We start from the raw sequence: 21229 nt of genomic DNA on the forward strand, positions 1-21229 counted from the left end.
GTTGTAAACTTACGACACTAAAATCTGTTGGTGTTGTAAACTTACGACACTACAATCTGTTGGTGTTGTAAACTTACGACACTACAATCTGTTGGTGTTGTAAACTTACGACACTACAATCTGTTGGTGTTGTAAACTTACGACACTACAATCTGTTGGTGTTGTAAACTTACGACACTACAATCTGTTGGTGTTGTAAACTTACGACACTACAATCTGTTGGTGTTGTAAACTTACGACACTACAATCTGTTGGTGTTGTAAACTTACGACACTACAATCTGTTGGTATTGTAAACTTACGACACTACAATCTGTTGGTGTTGTAAACTTACGACACTACAATCTGTTGGTGTTGTAAACTTACGACACTACAATCTGTTGGTGTTGTAAACTTACGACACTACAATCTGTTGGTATTGTAAACTTACGACACTACAATCTGTTGGTGTTGTAAACTTACGACACTACAATCTATTGGTATTGTAAACTTACGACACTACAATCTGTTGGTGTTGTAAACTTACGACACTAAAATCTGTTGGTGTTGTAAACTTACGACACTACAATCTGTTGGTGTTGTAAACTTACGACACTACAATCTGTTGGTGTTGTAAACTTACGACACTACAATCTGTTGGTGTTGTAAACTTACGACACTACAATCTGTTGGTGTTGTAAACTTAGAACACTCTTCCTAGTGTTGTAAGCTAATGGCACCACCATCTCCTCCCGGTGCTGTAAACTTACGACCCAGTATTGTAAGTAAAATGCCAAGAATCTTTGACTCAAGCTGATTTAAGCTTCCGGCAATGAGTATTTTAGCACGTTGTAAGATTAGGCCGCAATACTTTCTTCCTCTAAAACATAAGCTTCCGACAATACATCTTCCCTTGTGTTGATAAGCTTAAGGACATATAAGTTTACCGTCTCATGTCACGTGTTACTGTTGACAAACAAAGTTTACTCTCTCATGTCACGTGTTACTGTTGACAAACAAAGTTTTATCCTCTCATGTCACGTGTTACTGTTGACAAACAAAGTTTTATCCTCTCATGTCACGTGTTACTGTTGACAAACAAAGTTTACTCTCTCATGTCACGTGTTACTGTTGACAAACAAAGTTTTATCCTCTCATGTCACGTGTTACTGTTGACAAACAAAGTTTTATCCTCTCATGTCACGTGTTTCTGTTGACAAACAAAGTTTACTCTCTCATGTCACGTGTTACTGTTGACAAACAAAGTTTACTCTCTCATGTCACGTGTTACTGTTGACAAACAAAGTTTTATCCTCTCATGTCACGTGTTACTGTTGACAAACAAAGTTTTATCCTCTCATGTCACGTGTTACTGTTGACAAACAAAGTTTACTCTCTCATGTCACGTGTTACTGTTGACAAACAAAGTTTATCCTCTCATGTCACGTGTTTCTGTTGACAAACAAAGTTTATCCTCTCATGTCACGTGTTTCTGTTGACAAACAAATCCCTACAGAAGACTCTCATTCATTTGTGTCCTCTCCACTTTCCGTAATAAGCGTAGGCCTACGGCAAATAACCATTTATCTGGGCCTCTATTCTTCACCCCCCCCCCCGTCCATCTCTTTAAGCCTATATCAAACACACATTCATATAGGTCTCTATTCCTCATATGTTTATGTCAGACAAAATTAGTCTCTAAGGGGCCCCTGTATAAGCCTAAGGCATAAGCCACTATCCAGACCCCTACCCCCCCCCCTTAACATCGTCGTGTAGGCCTACTAAATTATGCTGGCTTACAACATGCCTATCCAGCCTACTCTAGGCCTACACCTCCCTATCCCTCTGGAGTGGATATAATCCCGTATATGGGATAAAACGCTTTTGATAATTCAAGCCTTTCAAAAATATCTTAAACAAAAATTTAAATTCTGCAATTATTAAAAATATATTGAGGATTCCAAAAATATATCTATTAGTTTCTTTATGCAATTCAGCTAAACAAATTTAATTATCAAATAGAGTTAATATATTTCAGTCAAATGATATGAAAATCTGAGTCAGAATATTGTAGCGTTGAAATGGGATTGAACTCGCGTCTCTGGACGCCCAGAATATTATTGGTCAAAATCTCTCACAGGGCGAATTTCCAATTTGGTCAGCGACACATACCTGATTTTTGGTTCCTCATAAATTATTAAAAATCTAAGTTTATATTATTATTTATTGTTTATATAATTATCATTGATATATCAATCAATCAATTGTATTGATTGTAACATAAAAATCCGTCCTAAGTAATATATATGTTTGGCGATTTTTTTTTTTTTAGATTTCTCAACTATGTTATGTTAATTTTTTTTAAACAATTAATAATATCAAATGCTTTTATATTATTTGTAATATTTATTTACTTTTCGCAATTACAATGAAATCACAATAACGTAATAGCAATGGAAATAATTTTGAAGCGATGGAGTGACTCGAACCTCCTGTTCTGGAGATAATAATTCCGATAATAATTTTTATTTAATTTTATTGATATGTTAAAATATTAATATTTAAAGCAGGTTGGGAAGGTTAATGATTGATGATTGATCAAGATTAAGCCACCCAAGAGGTGGCACGGGCATGAATAACCCCGTAAGATATCTTATAGATATCTAGTGTGTCATTGCTCTACAGTTTGATTTAAAATATAAAATAAAAACTTGCGAAAAGGTATGCAATAAATTAAACTGCATTATACATTAAGTAAATATTTGTACAAAACTAATTTTAAAAGTACAAATATATGCATCTTTTTTATTTTTAATTTTTCTCACTACAGACGACGTTAAAAATCGTGAAAATTTATATGCTAAATTTAATTTATATACATAACTTTTATGTGAAAATTATTAATCAAAAAAATTATTATGTAAGTTCATGTTTAAATATAATTTATTCAAACATGTGAGTTTTAAAATCAAAAATTTTATTATTAAAATATTCATTGAACTTAAAACATTTTGTTCAAACACATTTAAATAAATATTCCTATAGTAAATGTATATTTACCATTTTACTAAAAAAAAATGCTTTAAATATACATTCCTTGAAAAAATTTAATAATTACATAAATAATTTTGTGGAGACCATAAATTTAGGTAATCAATGTGATTATTAATATTAAAAATATTATTAATATTAAAAATTTAAATAAAAAATTATTTATTTAATATTCAATTTTTAAAATATTTTAATTATGAGATGTCCATTGAATTTAAAATCTATTCTGTTGCTCAATGCGATATGTTTTAATATTGGATATATATATATATGATTTGTAGTGCTATATCGATTTGATATATAAAATAACAGTCACCAAAATGATCTGCGTTTCTGTTTCCCTCTGCGTTGATTCCGGGGATGAAGGTCCCCGCGGCCCGGTCTCTGGCTGGGCCTTCCTGGTTGATGGTCTGATCAACCAGGCTGTTGGACGCGGCTGCTCGCAGCCTGACGTATGAATCACAGCCCCAAAGGAACACTGGGACAAGACTAAATTGCATCGTTAGTCATTTTCGTTTTAATAGTCCATATATATATATATGTCGTACCTAATAGCCAGAACGCACTTCTCAGCCTACTTTGCAAGGCCCGATTTGCCTAATAAGCCAAGTTTTCATGAATTAATGTTTTTTCGACTACCTAACCTACCTAACCTAACCTAACCTAACTTTTTCGGCTACCTAACCTAACCTAACCTATAAATATAGGTTAGGTTAGGTTAGGTAGGGTTGGTTAGGTTCGGTCATATATCTACGTTAATTTTAACTCCAATAAAAAAATTGACCTAATACATATTGAAATGGGTAGCTTTATCAATTCATAAGAAAAAAATTAGAGAAAATATATTATTTCAGGAAAACTTGGCTTATTAGGCAAATTAGGCCTTGAATAGTAGGCCAAAAAGTGCGTTCTGGCTACTAGGTACGACATATATATATATATATATATATATATATATATATATATATATATATATATATATATATGATTATATTCTGAATATAAACTTCTCAATTATTTAGATAAGTTCATTATTAACTCGTACGCACTTGTCAAGTTTTCAATGAAAAAGTTTGATATGTAAACTGTTTTACGATTTACCTAAATTTGATACTATGACCAATACTGTCAGGGGAACATTTAATACAGGTTTATTGAGGAATTAGGCTCAGATATCTATGGCAAGCGGCTACAAGTAATGAATCCCATAATGGTTATCTTGAGATGATTTCGGGGCTTTAGTGTCCCCGCGGCCCGGTCCTCGACCAGGCCTCCACCCCCAGGAAGCAGCCCGTGACAGCTGACTAACACCCAGGTACCTATTTTACTGCTAGGTAACAGGGGCATAGGGTGAAAGAAATGCCCATTGTTTCTCGCCGGCGCCCGGAATCGAACCCGGGACCACAGGATAACAAGTCCAACGTGAAATTGGTGAACATTCCAATTGTAAACTATGTAAACAAGAGCTGGGAACATACTCTCCAACACTATATCTGTGATTGCCCTGTTATCAGTGACTTCAGACCTGTTATCAGGTGACTTCACTCTGTTATCAGTGACTTCAGACCTAATGGTATGAGGTACTTTGAGCTCTGTAATTACTTCATACACTCAGGAATATTGGAAGATATTCAGACGATGAGTCACAATAACGTGGCTGAAGTATGTTGACCAGACCACACACTAGAAGGTGAAGGGACGACGACGTTTCCGGTCCGTCCTGGACCATTCTCAAGTCGATTGCGAGAATGGTCCAGGACGGACCGAAACGTCGTCGTCCCTTCATTTTCTAGTGTGTGGTCTGGTCAATCATTGGAAGATATTCTTGTGCTGTACTCAAATGTTGCTAGTGGAGGCTACTAGATCAGCCTTATATTTCTTATCCTCTCCTGATTCCATGTATGACTGGCCGTCCTGTGAAATGGAAAGATTAGGTGAACTTATAGCTAGTTTTTTATCTATTGTAATCTCTCATATAGAATAGGCTAGCAGCACATTGCTGTGTATATACCTAAGCTTGTTAAAAATAAAAAAAAAAGATATTATTTGAGAGAAATCTTATAAAAACTGGTAAAAATAATTATATTATAATATTTCCACGATTCAGCGCTTAGCTCTTATAAAAATCATGAAGTTATTATGATACAAATTTAATATATTTTTTTTGTATTGCGGCAGGTATTTTCTCCTCTGATTCCATATATGACTAACCAGCCTGTGGTATAGGAATGTTATATGAACTTATAGCTACTTTTTCTTTATCTACACTATCTAATCTTTCGTATAGAATAGGGGGGCCTCGTAGCCTGGTGGATAGCGCGCAGGACTCGTAATTCTGTGGCGCGGGTTCGATTCCCGCACGAGGCAGAAACAAATGGGCAAAGTTTCTTTCACCCTGAATGCCCCTGTTACCTAGCAGTAAATAGGTACTTGGGAGTTAGTCAGCTGTCACGGGCTGCTTCCTGGGGGTGGAGGCCTGGCCGAGGACCGGGCCGCGGGGACACTAAAAGCCCCGAAATCATCTCAAGATAACCTCAAGATAACCTCAAGATTAGCAGCACATTGCTATGTATAGCTAGGCTTGTAAATAATGAAAAAGAGAGAACTGCAAAATTCTTTTGTTCGAGAAATTCATATTCTTTAACGTAAAAAATTTACAAAAACGTAAAAAACGTAAAAAACGTAAACGTAAAAAAACGTAAAAAATTTACGTTATTATTCGTTACTTTCAGTGATGTGATGTCGTTTTTTTTCCAGATTGTAACACTCAGTTATCTATACAGGTAAAAAATTTAGATTTTATCTCTGTTATCTCAGAGAACATCACGCATTGTTCTCCCTAGCTAGCTAGGTCTGTAGTTAACGGATGCAACGGCTAACGAGTTATGGGGTAACGCACTTCTCGGTATATATATATACTCTTGAAGATATATATATATATATATATATATATATATATAGAGTTTTCAGTTGCATGTAGTCCTGGAGACCATTCAGGCTTGTTCGCATATATATATATATATATATATATATATATATATATATATATATATATATATATATATATATATATATATATATATATATATATATATATATATGTATATATATATATGTATATATATACACACGACTGAGTACTTGCATAATGACTGTATCCTAATAGCCGAAATATCATGGCCAAAATATTGTTCCTTATCTGCCTCCTTGTCTGATCATTGTGCGCTTAGATAACGTATTACAAATGTCAGACTATTGTTGTCTGTTATACGCTCATTGATGTCACAATGTCACTGTAGGGATAACATTTATCAACCAATGGCACTAGTTCATTTTTTTTTAGCAAGTTAGAATGTGAATATTTCTATATTCATTTTACGCATATTCAGTTGGGTAAAAATAGATCTACTGGAGAGTGGTGATAGATAGCTCTTTCGAACAGTACAATGCTACGCAAAACTGATATATTATAATTCATAGACAGTCGCAAAATTGACGTGATGTCCCCGTTTGAAAGGATGGGGTTATCTTGAGGTTATCTTGAGATGATTTCGGGGCTTTAGTGTCCCCGCGGCCCGGTCCTCGACCAGGACCTCCACCCCCAGGAAGCAGCCCGTGACAGCTGGCTAACACCCAGGTACCTATTTTACTGCTAGGTAACAGGGGCATAGGGTGAAAGAAACTCTGCCCATTGTTTCTCGCCGGCGCCTGGATTCGAACCCAGGACCACAGGATCACAAGTCCAGCGTGCTGTGGCCGAGCATTAACTCCCAGGTCGAGCTGCATTAACTTACTGGGGAGACTTGTTCATTTGAACCAAATCTGAACGTTTGAACTGTTCAGTAAGGACTGCCTGCAGCCCCGTCAAATAACCTTGACTGTGTACCACACAAAGTCAACTGACGATAATAATCAGAGTCTCCGTGGTGCAGTGGTAAGACACTCGCCTGGCGTTCCGCGAGCGCTATGTCATGGGTTCGTATCCTGGCCGGGGAGGATTTACTGGGCACAATTCCTTAACTGTAGCCTCTGTTTAACTCAACAGTAAAATGTGTACTTGGTTGTAACAAGGATTCTTCGCGGCAGGGATCGTATTCCAGGGACCTGCCCGAAACGCTACGCGTACTAGTGGCTCTACAACCATGTAACAACTCTTGTATATATCTCATTGGCATCGAACTCACATCCTTAGGCTTCCCAGACACACACACTATCCGTGATAAATCTAATTTATATATTTATCACTAAAAAGTATATATGACCCAACCAGGATTCGAACCCATGACGTTTAGGATCACCTCTCGAACGTACACAGTATCGTGCGTACACAGGAAGTTGCCTAACAAGCCTAAATTTCCGGAAATTTATCTAATATTTATAAATTATTTGTATGTAATAATTTAAACTCAATGTAAAATAAATAACATAAATTTTTTATTAAACTTAATCTAACGTAATCTACCAATAGTTCATGTTGTTAATATAGAATAGTAATATTAAATGAAAAAAGCTATTTGAAATCACAAAAAAATCACTTTGCCAGTTAGGCAAATCGGGCCTTGCATACTAGGCCAAGCATACATACATTATGTGTATACTTTCAACCCAAATACGAAAGGAAAATTGATTGCATTATGAACTTTGATTAATACTTAAATTAGTATACCTCTAAAGTAAAGTATAATGAAAGTAAACTTTCTAACTGAGTATTTATCGCTGACTGTTCATCATCTCGCTAAGACTTTACGCCAAGATATCAAGGTAAAATAACCTACAATGACTTGCGGCTATCGCGGAGATAAGGCATTCCGTCTCACAATTCATCGTGACATTGCGATAATGCCAAAACCCTTCTGATAAGAGGTTCCTGTCTTACCGCTCCTTGTTTTCCAATATTAGTTGATGTGAAGGATTTTAAAAATAACATATAGTTACATAATATGAAAATATTGGGAAACGGTGTTATTTTCAACAGAAAAAAGGCTCAAAATAATTATGCTAGATCAAAAGATTTTATAAGCGAAACAAAACACTGTTAGTCACATCTAACGGGATAATTTATTTCAATTTTAATTATTAATTACAGGCAATCGTTTACAGTTGAGAAATGGGTATACATACATACATACATACATACATACATACATACATACATACATACATACATACATACATACATACATACATACATACATACATACAGTTGTCATACATACATGCCAGGTTGGCTAACATAAGAACGGCCTTTAGAAACTTGCGTAAGGAATCTTTCAGAACATTATATACCACATATGTCAGACCAATCCTGGAGTATGCGGCACCAGCATGGAGTCCATATCTAGTCAAGCATAAGACTAAACTGGAAAAGGTTCAAAGGTTTGCCACCAGACTAGTACCCGAGCTGAGAGGTATGAGCTACGAGGAGAGATTACGGGAGTTAAACCTCACTTCGTTGGAAGACAGAAGAGTTAGGGGGGACATGATCACCACATTCAAGATTCTCAAGGGAATTGATAGGGTAGATAAAGACAGGCTATTCAACACAAGGGGCACACGCACTAGGGGACACAGGTGGAAACTGAGTGCCCAAATGAGCCACAGAGATATTAGAAAGAACTTTTTTAGTGTCAGAGTGGTTAACAGGTGGAATGCATTAGGCAGTGATGTGGTGGAGGCTGACTCCATACACAGTTTCAAGTGTAGATATGATAGAGCCCAATAGGCTCAGGAACCTGTACACCAGTTGATTGACGGTTGAGAGGCGGGACCAAAGAGCCAGAGCTCAACCCGCCACCACAACACCTCCGGCAAAGGAGAAATAGGTGAGTACCCCCTCTCTCTCTGTCTCTCATGCTAAGCCACACCTTTGTGTAGTGTACCTGTACACTTTCTCTTCCAACTATGCCAAACAGGTTCGGAGGGACGAGCCAGATGCACTTACGTGATCTATCCCTCACCTCTGACATGGCTATAAACTCTGGGTGCGCTAACAGCGCCTAGTTTGTCGTTAGAGACCATTCTTGCTCGATTTGGGTAACTAGCCATTGTATTGATAGTACAATGGCTAAAGATACGATTGTTCCATATAGGTTAAGTCATGAGATGTGTGTACCACATGTGTGTACCACATGTTGTGTGTACCACATGTTGTGTGTACCACATGTTGTGTGTACTACATGTTGTGTGTACCACATGTATGTACCACATTTACACATATCCACAAAATTCTAAGTAGCACGGGCAATGGCGAGCCCGTAGTGGACTTAGGACACAGGCTTTCTTCACGTCATTTATTATGATGCTAAACATGTCGTGGCAGCAAGAAAGTTGAGGACAACAAAGGCAGTTCCTGCAAGACTTGCAATCAATCATCGTATGCACAAAAAAAAATCCTTTTGACTGTGGCAGCTAAATACAAATGGAACTGAGACAACAGTCGACTCTTGCTGCTCCTCACACTCACCAAGAGTGAAGAGAGAGAGAGCCTTTCCCAGGGGCTTTCACTCTCAGTAAACAGTGAAAGGAAAGCGGGCTCTCTCTCTCTCTCTCTCTCTGTCTGTCTGTCTCTCTCTCTCTCTCTCTCTCTCTCTCTCTCTCTGTCTCTCTCTCTCTCTCTCTCTCTCTCTCTCTCTCTCTCTCTCTCTCTCTCTCTCTCTCTCTCTCTCTCTCTCTCTCTCTCTCTCTCTCTCTGTATATATATATATATATATATATATATATATATATATATATATATATATATATATATATATATATATATATATATCTCACTCCCTTGACCCCACTATACAGCCATACACACACACACACACACACACACACACACACACACACACACACACACACACACACACACACACACACCCACACACACACACCCACACACATACACACTTGGTCGTTCACAGGCCCTCAGCGTGCCTCTGGCAATGATCTTTAATGAGTCACTTATGTCAGGAGAATTGCCCAGTTGCTGGAAGAAGGCAAATGTCGTGCCGATCTTCAAGAAAGGAGATAGGGAGGAGGCACTTAACTACAGACCTGTATCACTGACAAGCATCCCCTGTAAAATACTGGAAAGAATAATTAGGCTGCGACTGGTTGCACACCTGGAGAACATTAGGTTTGTGAACAAACATCAACATGGGTTCTGGACAGGGAAATCGTGCCTAACAAACCTTCTGGAATTCTATGATAAAATAACGAGGATAAGACAGGACAGAGATGGTTGGGCAGACTGCATATTTCTGGACTGCCAAAAAGCCTTTGATACAGTACCGCACATGAGACTGCTGTTCAAGCTCGAGAGGCAGGCGGGGGTGGGGGGAAAGGTCCTAGAATGGATAAGGAACTACCTAACAGGAAGGAGCCAAAGAGTTACGGTAAGGGGCGAGAAGTCGGACTGGCGAACAGTAACAAGTGGAGTACCACAAGGATCGGTGCTGGGACCAATTCTATTTCTTGTATATGTTAACGACATGTTTACAGGCGTAGAGTCCTACATGTCGATGTTTGCGGATGATGCAAAGTTGATGAGAAGAGTTGTGACAGATGAGGATTGCAGGATCCTCCAAGAGGACCTGAACAGATTGCAGAGATGGTCAGAGAAATGGCTACTAGAATTCAACACGAGCAAATGTAAAGTTATGGAAATGGGACTAGGAGATAGGAGACCAAAGGGACAGTACACAATGAAGGGGAACAGCCTACCTGTAACGACGCGTGAAAGAGACCTGGGGGTGGACGTAACACCTAATCTATCTCCTGAGGCACATATTAATAGGATAACGACAGCAGCGTACTCTACACTGGCAAAAGTTAGAACATCATTCAGAAACCTAAGTAAGGAGGCATTTAGGGCGCTTTACACTGCCTACGTAAGGCCAGTCTTAGAGTATGCCGCCTCATCATGGAGTCCCCATCTGAAGAAGCATATAATGAAACTGGAAAAGGTTCAGAGGTTTGCAACGAGACTCGTCCCAGAGCTACGAGGGATGGGGTATGAAGAGCGCCTGAGGGAACTGTGCCTTACGACACTAGAAAGAAGAAGGGAGAGGGGGGACATGATAGGAACGTATAAGATACTCAGAGGAATTGACAGAGTGGACATAGACGAAATGTTCACACGGAATAGTAACAGAACGAGAGGACATGGATGGAAGCTTGAAACTCAAATGAGTCACAGAGATGTTAGGAAGTTTTCTTTTAGCGTGAGAGTAGTGGGGAAATGGAATGCACTTCAGGAACAGGTTGTGGAAGCAAATACTATTCATAATTTTAAAACCAGGTATGATAGGGAAATAGGACAGGAGTCATTGCTGTAAACAACCGATGCTCGAAAGGCGGGATCCAAGAGTCAATGCTCGATCCTGCAGACACAACTAGGTGAGTACAACTAGGTGAGTACACACACACACACGAGAAAGTCATCTAAAACCATCTTTCATTTGTCAGAACACAGCTCCGGGGCGCTGTTAAGCGCGACACGAACACCTTCGAAGGTCTTTAACCGAAGTAGAGTTTCTATTTTCCTGAAAAAGAAACATTTGCCTCTAGTACAGGTGACCAAGGCTCACCTGTCTTAAGGCTCACCTGTCTTAAGGCTCACCTGTCTAATGGCTTGGTCACCTTTCTTGATGATTTTTCATTATTTTTCTACCACAGATGTAGCCAGGCACTTACAATGCTAACCAGCATTATTTTGATGATTTCAGGGGTCAATACTCCCCTTCCCCCCCCCCCCTCCACGGGGTTCTTGGCCAGACCTTGGCCATAAGAGGCAGCTCCTATTGGTCCATACGAGGCAGCTGCTATTGGTCCATACGAGGCAGCTGCTATTGGTCCATACGAGGCAGCTGCTATTGGTCCATACGAGGCAGCTGCTATTGGTCCATACGAGGCAGCTGCTATTGGTCCATACGAGGCAGCTGCTATTGGTCCATACGAGGCAGCTCCTATTGGTCCATACGAGGCAGCTCCTATTGGTCCATACGAGGCAGCTCCTATTGGTCCATACGAGGCAGCTCCTATTGGTCCATACGAGGTAGCTGCTATTGGTCCATATGAGGCAGCTCCTATTGGTCCATACGAGGCAGCTCCTATTGGTCCATACGAGGCAGCTCCTATTGGTCCATACGAGGCAGCTCCTATTGGTCCATACGAGGCAGCTCCTATTGGTCCATACGAGGCAGCTGCTATTGGTCCATATGAGGCAGCTCCTATTGGTCCATAAGAGGCAGCTCCTATTGGCCCATACGAGGCAGCTGCTATTGGTCCATACGAGGCAGCTGCTATTGGCCCATACGAGGCAGCTCATTGACCAGACCACACACTAGAAGGTGAAGGGACGACGACGTTTCGGTCCGTCCTGGACCATTCTCAAGTCTATTGTGTCTCACAATCTCACAATCAGCTTAAGAATTGGTCCAGGACGGACCGAAACGTCGTCGTCGTCCCTTCACCTTCTAGTGTGTGGTCTGGTCAACCTACATCAGCCACGTTATTGTGATTCATCGCCTGCAAGAGGCAGTTCGTATAGGTGTCCTCGCTAACAAGCCAACCAGCTGCCGGCAAGAAGGTAACGATTGATCTCATCTTCCACCTACGTGTCCCCTTAGGGAAGGGGCCCAGTCTTTGAGGGTCCTAGACTGTGAAGTTCAAAGGGATAGCATCTTTACTTCGAGTTCAGGCACGGCCTGGTAGCTTATATATATATATATATATATATATATATATATATATATATATATATATATATATATATATATATATATATATATATATATATATATTATTAAATATGACCGAAAAAGTAAGATTAATAATTCTAACACGAATTTTCTCAATGTTTCTTATATTTCTTTTCACTGTTGATGGTAATTGAAAAATCAAGTCTCCAAAATTCATTTTTATTTTTTTAAGACTAGAAATAAAAATGAACAGAGCCACACTACTAACTAACACAGCAAACCGGACATGACAAGGCTGATCTTACAGTAAATTTGTAAGTTACTGAACAAATTGGAAGGTATTAAGCCAGATAACTTCTTCAAGAGTGTAATGTAACTCTTGAAGGTTATCTTGAGGTTATCTTGAGATGATTTCGGGGCTTAGCGTCCCCGCGGCCCGGTCCTCGACCAGGCCTCCTTTTTATTACACACCCCCAGGAAGCAGCAGCCCGTAGCAGCTGTCTAACTCCCAGGTACCTATTTACTGCTAGGTGAACAGGCGCATCAGGGTTAAAGAAACTGTCCCATTTGTTTCCGCCTCCGCCGGGGATAGAACCCGGAACCTCAGGACTACGAACCCCGAGCGTTGTCCACTCAGCCGTGATGCCCCCTAACACAAACAAGGAACAACAGACTGAGACCAGGAGATGACTTTGGAACCGCCTACCCGCCCAAGCCCTAAATAACAAGACATTACTGCAGTTCAGAATCCAGCGAGATAAAATCTGGAGGGACATTTTGACAAGCCGCCGATTTCCTGTCTCCGTCGGGGCCACTAGAGAGATGTTGACCTTCGGGTAAATTCAGGTAGTGTGAGACTACCTGAATTTTGTTCTAAACTTTTTTTTAGAACTCTCTCTCTCTCTCTCTCTTAAGACAGAGAGAGAGAGAGAGAGAGAGAGAGAGAGAGAGAGAGAGAGAGAGAGAGAGAGAGAGAGAGAGAGAGAGAGAGAGAGAGAGAGAGACAGAGAGAGAGAGAGAGAGAGAGAGAGAGAGAGAGAGAGAGAGAGAGAGAGAGAGAGAGAGAGAGAGAGACAGAGAGAGAGAGAGAGAGAGAGAGAGAGAGAGAGAGAGAGAGAGAGAGAGAGAGAGAGAGAGAGAGAGAGACAGAGAGAGAGAGAGACAGAGAGAGAGAGAGAGAGAGAGAGAGAGAGAGAGAGAGAGAGAGAGAGAGAGAGAGAGAGAGAGAGAGAGAGAGAGACAGAGAGAGAGAGAGAGAGAGAGAGAGAGAGAGAGAGAGAGAGAGAGAGAGAGAGAGAGAGAGAGAGAGAGAGAGAGAGAGAGAGAGAGAGAGAGAGAGAGAGAGAGAGAGAGAGAGAGAGAGAGAGAGAGAGAGAGAGAGAGAGAGAGAGAGAGAGAGAGAGAGAGAGAGAGAGAGAGAGAGAGAGAGAGAGAGAGAGAGAGAGCGAGAGAGAGAGAGAGACAGAGAGAGAGAGAGAGAGAGAGAGAGAGAGAGAGAGAGAGAGAGAGAGAGAGAGAGAGAGAGAGAGAGAGAGAGAGAGAGAGAGAGACAGACAGACAGACAGACAGACAGACAGACAGACAGACAGACAGACAGACAGACAGACAGACTTATCATTATGTATAAACACGTCTGTCCATCTATACACCTTTTCCTGCAGAAAATATACTGGTCATAAGTGTCCGGAATATACTGAAGTCCCTCATAAGGCGATCACGCCAGATCGCCGTTTTTACAGAGTATATCCTCAACTCTACTACGTTTTCTTTGAATACGACACGGAAGAAAACGTCCACGAGGAGGTATAACTATATCGTGATGACTTCTTCACTTCTACTCTCTCTACTTCCACATTATCCCTCCCTCTCTCTCTCTCTACGAAGAGAGGGTAAGACAGGAGACCCGGGAGCAGCCGGGTACCTAATTATGACATTTCTACGCCAAGCATTATTAGCTAAAAATGTCATCCCCGATTGATATTAAGCCACCCTAGAGGTGGCACGGGCATGAATAGCCCCGTAAATCTCCCGCTTTCCTTATTAAGGTTGCTCAATAGCTCCGTCGAGAGAGCTAGCTTGGGCCTTACACACCTCGGGGTCCAGGGTTCGAGTCCCCTAGAGCCCAGGTCAATGGGAAGGATTATAAGCAAAATGGCAAAGAATATTAAAAAAAATGGGGAGCATTATAAATTTGGAGCATTATAAATTGGGAGCATTATACATTGGGAGCATTATAAATTGGGAGCATTATACATTGGGAGCATTATAAATTGCGAGAATTATATATTGCAAACATTATATATTGCAAACATTATATATTGCGAGCATTATATACTGTGATCATTATATACTGAGAGCAGTTATAAATTGCAAACATTATATATTGCAAGCATTAAATATTGCGAGCATTATATATTGCCATCATTATATATTCGAGCATTATATCTTACAAGCATCATATATTGCGAGCATTATAAATTGCGAGCATTATAAATTGCGAGCATTATATATTGCGAGCATTATATATTGTGAGCATTAAATATTGCGAGCATTATATATTGCCATCATTATATATTCGAGCATTATATCTTACAAGCATCATATATTGCGAGCATTATAAATTGCGAACATTATATATCGCGAGCATTATAAATTGCGAGCATTATATATTGCGAGCATTATAAATTGCGAGCATTATATATTGCGAGCATTATAAATTGCGAAGCATTATATATCGCGAGCATTATAAATTATATATCGCGAGCATTATAAATTACGAGCATTATATATCGCGAGCATTATAAATTAGCTAGCATTATATATCGCGAGCATTATATATCGCGAGCATTATAAATTGCGAGCATTATAAATTGCGAGCATTATATATTGCAAGCATTATATATTGCGAGCATTATATATTGCAAGCATTATATATTGGAAGCATTATAAATTGCGAGCATTTAAAATTGCGAGCATTATATATTGCAAGCATTATAAATTGCGAGCATTATAAATTGCGAGCATTATATATTGCAAGCATTATATATTGCAAGGATTATAAATTGCGAGCATTATAAATTGCGAGCATTATAAATTGTGAGCATTATATATTGCGAGCATTATATATTGCAAGAATTATAAATTGCGAGCATTATATATTGCAAGCATTATATATTGCGAGCATTATATATTGCAAGCATTATATATTGCGAGCATTATAAATTGCGAGCATTATATATTGCGAGCATTATATATTGCAAGCATTATATATTGCGAGCATTATATATTGCGAGCATTATATATTGCAAGCATTATATATTGCGAGCATTATATATTGCGAGCATTATATATTGCAAGCATTATATATTGCGAGCATTATAAATTGCGAGCATTACAAATTGCGAGCATTATAAATCCCCGACCGTCCAACCACTTGGTGGACGGTCTTAAGGGATTGAACGCCGACCTGCATGGCGCTCTACCGTCCAGTCCAGGCTACTGAGCACTCAACCCAACAAACCTGAGTGCTCAGTAACCCCCCTTCCCCCCCCTACACAATACGTGGGTGCGAACCGTGAGTTCACATAACCCAAGACGAAAATGTGTTCTTAAACATTGTATAAATGTTTGATCACGTTTATGGTCAAAATATCTCTCCACCTAAACTCAAAAACATTAATGTTATATCATATATTATATATATGATATCTTATAATGTTATATCCTATATATGTTATATCCTATATATCCTATAATGTTATATCCTATGTCCTATATATGTTATATCCTATATATATATATATCCTATATAACCTATATATATCTTATAATGTTATATCCTATATTATATTTATCTTATAATGTTATATCTATCTATATCAAGCACCACCTGACTTGGTATATGGGGGTCCAGCTGTGGTCACCAGCTGGCAAAAAATGGTGAGGAATGGTCTTGAAAACCCTTAAAATTATCAAGAAAATTCTTAAAATCATCTTGAAAACCCTTAAAACCCCTTAAAATTATATTGAAAACCCTTAAAACCCCTTAAAATTATATTGAAAACCCTTAAAATCCCTTAAAATTATATTGAAAACCCTTAAAACCCCTTAAAATTATATTGAAAACCCTTAAAATCCCTTATAATTATATTGAAAACCCTTAAAAAAATAAAATTATCTTGAAAACCCTCAAAACCCCTTAAAATTATTTTGAAAACCCTTAAACCCCCTTAAAATTATCTTGAAACCCCTTAAAAAACTTAAAATTATCTTGAAACCCCTTAAAATTTTATTGAAAACCCTTAAAAACCCCTTAAAATATATCTTGAAACCCCTTATAATTATCTTGAAAACCTTTAAAACCCCCTTAAAATTATCTTGAAAACCCTTAAAACCCCCTTAAAATTATCTTGAAAGACATTTAAAATAATCTTGAAAACCCTTAAAATAATCTTGAAAACCCTTAAAATAATCTTGAAAACCCTTAAAATAATCTTCAAAACCTCCTAAAATAATCTTAAAAAAGGCCTGAATAAAGAGACATTATCTCATTATTCGCCGAGTTACGGGAGACCTGGTTGGAGACCGGGCCGCGGAGGCCATTGATCCCCGAAATCTACATACCAGGTAGACGGTAGATGGTAGATACGAGGTAACATATAACTCCAGGTCACTGACGGGAGGATATAAATAAAATTTTAAATCTTAACAAATCACAAATTGCTCTCAAAATCCTAAAATCGTTTAGATTTAGATCTAAGGATTTAGAAGAGGGATTTAGGAAGGATTTAAGAGAGGAGTGATTGGTTTGGCAGTAAAGCTTTGGGTACCAATTGTTGCTATATCTTTGACACGTGTTGATTGGAGGGATTTGAGAATGATTGGACAGATTTAAGAATGATTGGACTGGTTTAAGAATGATTGGATTTTTTTAGAATGATTGGTCAGATTCAAGAATTATTGGACAGGTTTATGAATGATTAGACAGGTTTCAGAATGATTGGAAAGATTTAAGAATGATTGGACAGGTTTAAGAATGATTGGACAAATTCAAGAATGATTGGACAGATTCAAGAATAATTAGACAGATTCAAGAATGATTGCACAGGTTTATGAATGATTAGACAGATTTAAGAATGATTGGACAGATTTAAGAATGATTGGACAGATTTAAGAATGCTTGGACAGATTTAAGAATGATTGGACAGATTCAAGAATGATTGGACAGATTCAAGAATGATTGGACAGATTTAAGAATGATTAGACAGATTTAAGAATGATTAGACAGATTTAAGAATGATTGGACAGACTTAAGAATGATTGGACAGATTTAAGAATGATTGGACAGATTTAAGAATGGACAGGGACATTCTTGGCCAAAGAAATGACAGATAGAAGATTGATGGATGACTGACAAGCATGCGAGAGGCATGTTAGATATATATATATATATATATATATATATATATATATATATATATATATATATATATATATATATATATATATATATATATATACCTGAATTTACCTGAGGGCCACTATCTCTCTAGTGGCCTGGGTTGAGACAGAAAGCCGGCGGGTCTTTCAATTGTTCTTGACGATATATTTTTTCAGACTTCCTGAAAATCGTCGGAGGTGGAGTTTGGGGGTTGATTTAGATGGCGATATTTCTTAAAATGTGGTACTGGGGCCGACCCTGTCTGGCCTATGACACGTACCGTACATATGTATCATGTGTGGCAGGTGGGTGAGGCAGCAAGGCGTGACGTAACGACGACAGAAGGCCGGGATTGGCTGGAATCAGTCTGAGTGAACTTTGACCTTCAGCAACTGGAGGATCGAACCCCGGCCAGCAAGAAACGCAGCCATCATTGTACCCTCAGGCCCGAGCGATTGGACTAGGACTATCCTAACCTATCCTTCCTTAACTACTCAACTACCGGCCGTCCGCCTTAACAACCCCCCCCCCCCCCACGAAATATTAAAAACTTCAACCCATGGGAGAGGACATTAGAAAGGGTTGAATACCGTCAATCTCAATTCTAGCTGAGGCAATAAGTGAAGATCAAACTGCCTAACCAGGCTGTTGGAGGCGGCTGCTCGCATACAGCCTGACGTATGTATCACAGCCTGGTTGATCAAGTAGCCTTTGGAAACTGTAATTTAAGATCACTACACCTTGAGGTCACTGTATCTAAGGGTCACTATTCTTTGAGGTCACTATATCTTATGATCAATATACTTTCTAATAAGTATTTTGATTATATATAATCCATCTATCATATCTATCTATCAATCTATAATATGATTCTCCCAGACGAAATAGACTCGTTCCTCTCAATGTTTGCTGGTGATGCGAAAATTATGAAGAGGATTGAAACAGAGGATGATAGTAGGAGGCTACAAGATGACCTAGACAGACTGAGTGAATGGTCCAACAAATGGCCGTTGAAGCTCAACCCGAGTAAATGTAAGGTAATGAAACTAGGGCAGGAAACAGGAGGCCAGACACAGGATACAGAATAGGAGATGAAGTACTTAATGAAACAGACAGAGAGAAAGATCTAGGAGTTGATATCACACCAAACCTGTCTCCTGAAGCCCACATAAAGAGAATAACGTCTGCGGCATATGCGAGGCTGGCTAACATCAGAACGGCGTTCAGGAACCTGTGTAAGGAATCATTCAGAATCTTGTACACCACATATGTAAGACCAATCCTGGAGTATGCGGCCCCAGCATGGAGCCCGTACCTTGTCAAGCACAAGACGAAGCTGGAAAAAGTCCAAAGGTATGCCACTAGACTAGTCCCAGAACTAAGAGGCATGATTTACAAGGAAAGGCTGCGGGAAATGCACTTCACGACACTGGAAGACAGAAGAATAAGGGGGACATGATCACAACCTACAAAATTCTCAGATGAATTGACAGGGTAGATAAAGACAAACTGTTTAACACGGGTGGTACGCGAACTAGGTGACACAGGTGGAGACTGAGTACCCAAATGAGCCACAGAGACGTTAGAAAGAACTTTTCCAGTGTCAGAGTGGTTGACAAATGGAATGCATTAGGAAGTGATGTGGTGGAGGCTGACTCCATACACAGTTTCAAGTGTAGATATGACAGAGCCCAATAGGCTCAGGAACCTGTACACCTGTTGATTGACAGTTGAGAGGCGGGACCAAAGAGCCAGAGCTCAACCCCCACAAGCACAACTAGACGAGTCCACGCACAACACATCCACACACATGCTAGAACATGCACACACACACACACACATGCTAGAACATGCACACACACACACACACACATGCTAGAACATGCACACACACACACACATGCTAGAACACGCACACACACACACACACACATGCTAGAACATGCACACACACACACACACATGCTAGAACATGCACACACACACACACACACACATGCTAGAACATGCACACACACACACACACACATGCTAGAACATGCACACACACACACACACACATGCTAGAACATGCACACACACACACACATGCACGGACATAACAACATGTAATCACAATACATTGTGTAAGGGACTGAAAGGTTGGGCTTATAAACAGATGACTGATACTGCAGGCACACCTATGTGAGCGTGCATACATGGCCCACACACACACACACACACACACACACACACACACCGTCCCCTTTCCCTTCCTCACTCATCCTCCCATCCATCAGTGTCATCCTCTCTCTCTCTCTCTCTCTCTCTCTCTCTCTCTCTCTCTCTCTCTCTCTCTCTCTCTCTCTCTCTCTCTCTCTCTCTTTCCCCTAATTCATGTCTTCAATATTTCAAACCCAAACTTGGCTACAAAAATACAGGTCAGAAAATGTATACAGGCGGAGTGGAGAGACAGGGGCATGGGCACCCATACCCACCCCATGTAGGCATGAACAACTAATAAAACTCGCATGAAAACACGACTCACAGAGAATGGGAACAGATCAACAGAGACTGCAAGAAATGGATGCCACAGTAAAGCTTCAGAGTTGCGATGGAAAAAGATGGGAGAGAGAGAGAGGTAAACAATGCTAAAAGAAGCCCCCTGTCTCCGGCCCAGCGTGAGACAGCCAAGCCATATGACGCTGGAAAGCAAACAATGGTTGTAGACCCTTTATACAAACCATCGTTGTTCGGAAATGATATCGAGGAACCCAGAAGCCATGCCAGCGCTACAGGAAGTGTCAATGCAGCCAGTCGCTCCACAGGCATCGGTAAGATGAACTACCCGGCTGTTAGAAAGGGAATACGCTGTGGAATGGAGTTAAAGAACAGGAAGCCTCCAAGGAAGAATGAAGAGCAAAGGAGACATGTACTGTGACGGAGCATGGAAGGGAAACAGATAGTGGAGGCAGAAAGCAACAGTGGTCTTCAAGCTAGGTAAGTGCAGGATAGATATAAATTGACTCATGAAGATAATGTTCACACATAACAGTAAAGAAGACTGAACATTTAAAGGAACTCAAACATAA

At 39.5% G+C, this 21229-nt stretch overlaps 1 long non-coding RNA gene across 1 annotated transcript; it reads left to right on the plus strand.

Moving 5' to 3' along the window:
- Nucleotides 1–407: 407 nt before the first annotated feature.
- LOC138350664 (uncharacterized) lies at nt 408–3353 on the plus strand. Its single transcript, XR_011222182.1, has 2 exons — nt 408–999; nt 1042–3353. It is a non-coding gene; the product is annotated as an uncharacterized lncRNA (long non-coding RNA).
- The last annotated feature ends 17876 nt before the right edge of the window (nt 3354–21229 follow it).

The sequence above is a fragment of the Procambarus clarkii genome, chromosome 46, assembly GCF_040958095.1.
Source record: "Procambarus clarkii isolate CNS0578487 chromosome 46, FALCON_Pclarkii_2.0, whole genome shotgun sequence".
In the NCBI taxonomy this organism is placed as follows: domain Eukaryota; kingdom Metazoa; phylum Arthropoda; class Malacostraca; order Decapoda; family Cambaridae; genus Procambarus; species Procambarus clarkii.